This window comes from Triticum dicoccoides, chromosome 7B (genome assembly GCF_002162155.2).
Source record: "Triticum dicoccoides isolate Atlit2015 ecotype Zavitan chromosome 7B, WEW_v2.0, whole genome shotgun sequence".
In the NCBI taxonomy this organism is placed as follows: domain Eukaryota; kingdom Viridiplantae; phylum Streptophyta; class Magnoliopsida; order Poales; family Poaceae; genus Triticum; species Triticum dicoccoides.
This window is the reverse complement of record NC_041393.1, coordinates 54,905,003-54,909,500: the sequence shown is the minus strand read 5'-3', so window position 1 is coordinate 54,909,500 and position 4,498 is coordinate 54,905,003. Positions and strand designations below refer to the sequence as shown.

General features: G+C 38.5%; 1 pseudogene; it reads right to left on the bottom strand.

The window, feature by feature from the left end:
• Positions 1–201: 201 nt before the first annotated feature.
• Positions 202–4,498, bottom strand: part of LOC119336528 — a 48,133-nt pseudogene continuing 43,836 nt past the window's right edge.

Sequence of the window (4,498 nt, the reverse complement as noted above, 5' to 3'; positions counted from 1 at the left end):
GACAAGACAAGGGTGACACCCACCATCACTACAAGTCCGCAAAATTATAGTAGGGTGCAGGGAGGGGCTCGTGAAGGTGGCGTGCCACAGTGTGATGAACAACCCCATCACCTTGGGATTGATCACCTTCGTCCTGAATAGGTGGTGAACATGACCACCATCAATGATAATGGCAAAGAAGTGGCAACACAGATGGGTCGCTTCAGTTTTGGATGATTTAATTTCTCTCCCGTGCAACGTACGGGTACTTTTGCTAGTCTATATGAAAGTACTATTACTGAAATTTGCCAAACAAAGATACAACTATAGTCTATATGATCTATGGATTATTACAAGATGTCTGGAAAAGCCTGACTAAATATAATTTGATTTGATAGAATTTCATCACATAGACAAAGGGAAGACCAAATTCGTCAGAACAATATGCACATCATAGAAGTTTTGTGTAGAACAAATATAATCACAGAAAATTGGATCTCTGCTCAATGAAAGAGAAGAGGATACTCTGTGCACAGAGAGATGAAGGCGGAAATTTCTTAGCCTTTTGCTTTTGTCCTGGCAAGAAAAATATAATAAGAAACTTCAGATTGGCTTGCCACATCTTGAAAAATACATCATATATGTTACAAAATTACATTCAAGGTAACGGTACTAAGTTTGAAACAAATTGCAGAAATCAATTTTGATCAGTATCCAACATTCAGTGAGCTATTGAAATGAAAAACAAAGACGCCCACACAATAAATTTAGAGATCCAAGCTACATCATTCTTCTGGAGACATTGCTAACACAAAATATATATGGAGCGGTTCATATCACCTATGAAATTTTCATCAAAAATAATAATAGACTAAACCTATATGTATATACATGGAGAACAGCATACCATGGCATCCAGTGGAAATTGGCACTTGATAATCTTAAGACATGTGCAGAATCATTACGAAAAGATAACAAAATGTCGGTGGAAGGGAAAAATATGTACAAACTCAGAAAATCATAATCAAAGACAATATTCTGCAAGTACAGACTTTGCAACCGTCTAATACATTGCGTATACTTGGGAGGGCAGCTTGTAATGCATATATGAAGGTTCAGTTATAGGGGTTGTCAATCATACACATAATAATACTTATATTTAATTTGAAACTGTAACCTAAGAATTTACAACACATATAATGGAATTTCCAGTCTGTAGGGTCTATAGATGTTCGACTGAGTTGCACGCACATATACATTGATAATACACTGAACTATCCGCCCAGAAGCAAAATCAAGGTTCATTTAACTTGAGCATTATCTTTGCACCTGAGTACAAAATGTTCCTTAGTTACCGATATTTGGCATATTACCGATAATTTTATCCACTCTAAGGCAGGAAAGAAGGGCAGTCCTAAATGATTCCGCTTAATAATATAGCTACAGAGAAATAATATAGCCTTGAGTGGTAAAAATAAAAATTACAGCCTGCAATAGAGAACTCAAGGTCTTGAAGAGATGAAAGGTGAGTAAAACATGAATAACAAAGATTTGTCGAAAACAACTGGAGTTATCCAAAGAAATGTGCAGGAGGTATCGAAAACAGGAGTTGGTGGATAGAACATAGGAATTGAGTAGACAATCCCACAAATTTCATAGTTTGGTTGAGTTATACTTACCACCTTGTACAATTGCTTGTGTTCAATATAAGTAACGGAGTTGAAATACTGCTTTGAATATTCATACTACAAACAGCATATAAACATAATTATCTATATTGCTCCTTAAGAAACTGAAATGAAAAAAACATCACCTACCATACTGAACTTCCCATTGTTCTGGTGTGGACTTGGCACCATTTCATCTAGCAGAATAAATAAATATGATAATGCCAATAGTAGCCCTGAATGCTGTGGGCAAATAAACATTGGAATCCTTCCCACATCCTCTTCTTGTTTCCTTATGAAACCAAGAACCGATTGTAGTATTAAGAATAGTTCAGTACATTTTATCGGTGAAGCCATGGCAATACATACCACATACTCTTTTCATCCATCATATGTGACTGTCACGTATGTTACTTCCATTTGCACATAGTTCTCTCCCTCAAACAAATTCAACACATGATTTTGTAATTACAGTTTTATGTGCTCTGCATAATCAGCAAAACAACATGCAATTCAAGGGTAGGTGTTTACAACCACAGGAACTTATTCGAGAACCTAGCTAGGAAGCAAATCAGAATAGAACTTGAGAACACATCGATTAAGTAGTAGTGATTATAAACTGAAAGAAGGGACAACAGATTAGCAATACAGGTTATCCAGCAGTAAGAAATTAATAGCCCTGACACAATGAATTAATCACAATCCTTATATATGTCACGAATCACCATGAACATAAGCTCAGACATTAATCCTTATATATGTCACCGAATCACCATGAACAGAAGCTCACACATCAAACAGCCAAGGTGGCAGGAGGACCAGCAATAAGATAACGTATTTACCTGATGTAGAGGCTATGCTGATTGCATTATCTAGTACACCCGGTCCACGAAAAATTGCTGATATAATCGCTAACAGAATAACCAGATATCAGAAAAATAAATGTTTCACCGAGTATACTTAATATTAATTGCATAGTCAAATATCCAATCAGGTAAAAAGGCAGTAGCACATCCTCTTCAGGGGTAAGGCAAGAAGAGTAGTGATTATTTGTGCTAGCAGTTGGAGCGATGGCAATGACAACAACACTGTTGGCAATGTCACATCCCTGGTCCTGTTATGCATTAGGCTAGACCTCATGTGAGCATCATGTTTAAATTCTGAAAATTTGAACTGAGGAATTTTGGAAGCCTCAAAAACTTAAATAAAAAAGGGGCAAAAACCCTAGAAATCTCATTCATTGCTCCAAAAATGCCTTTTTAAATATTTGATAATTTTTGGTAAGGGTTCTGGTCCCAACCAAAATATTGAACATTTTTTAAGGATTTATTTTTGGGACTTTGGATTTAATTCACTATCTTATATGGAATATTAACCCCCTCTTGATTCAAGTGATTGTAGTACCCAGACATTTTGAGCACATGCTCACTGGTTGAGCTATTCTTCTCCATCTTGTAGGCAAAGTACTTGTTAGAGGTCTCATACCTCTCGACACGGAAGAGTCTGAAATACTGATTTCAGCTCTTGGAACATCTCATATGTTCCGTGGCGTTCAAAATGTTTTTTTAAGTCCTGGTTCTAAGCCGTAAAGCATGGCGCACTAAACTATCAAGTAGTCATCATATCGAGCTTGCCAAATGTTCATAACATCTACATCTACTCCTGCGAAAGGTCCGTCACCTAGCGGTGCATCAAGGACATAATTCTTCTATGCAGCAATAATTATAATCCTCAGATCACGGACCCAGTCCGCATCATTGCTACTATCATCTTTCAACTTATTTTTCTCTAGGAACATATCAAAAATAAACGGGGAGCTACATCGCGAGCTATTGATCTACAACATAATTTGCAAATACTATCAGGACTAAGTTCACGATAAATTAAGTTCTATTAATCAAATTACTAATGAACTCCAACTTAAATAGACATCCCTCAAGTCATCTAAGTGATACGTGATCCAAATGATCATCTCATACATCAACATATATCACATAATATCTTGACCATATCGCATCACAACATGCCCTGCAAAATCAAGTTAGATGTCCTCTATTTTGTTGTTGCAAGTTTTACATGGCTGCTATGGGCTTCTAGCAAGAACCGTTCTAATCTACGCATCAAAACCACAATGGTGATTTGTCAAGTTTGCTGTTTTAACCTTCAACAAGGACCGGCCACAGTCAAATTTGATTCAACTAAAGTGGAAGAAACAGACACCCGCCAACCACCTTTATGCAAAACTAGTTACATGTCTGCTGGTGGAACCGGTCCCATGAACATGGTCATGTAAGGTTGGTCTGGGCCGCTTCATCCAACAATACCGCAAATCAAAATAAGACACTGGTGGTAAGTAGTATGATGATCACCGCCCATAACTCTTTGTGTTTTACTCGTGCATGTCATCTACGCATAGACCTGGTTCGGATGCCACTGTCGGGAAACATAGCATGCAATTTAAGAAATTTACCTACGCTCATGCAAGATCTATCTAGGAGATGCATAGCAACGAGGGGGAGAGTGTGTCTACATACCCTCGTAGACCGTAAGCGGAAGCGTTTGACAACGCGGTTGATGTGGTCGAACTTCTTCTAGCTCTGACCGATCAAGTACCAAACGTATGGCACCTCCGAGTTCTGCACGCGTTCAGCTCAATGACGTCTCTCGTCCTCTTGATCCAGCAAGATGTCGAGGAAGTAGATGAGTTCCATTAGCATGATGGCGTGGTGACGGTGATGGTGAAGTGATCCGCGCAGGGCTTTGCCTAAGCACCGCGAGAATATGACTGGGGGTGTAAACTGTGGAGGATGGCGCCGCACACGGCCAACAATTGATGTATTCTAGGCGCCCCC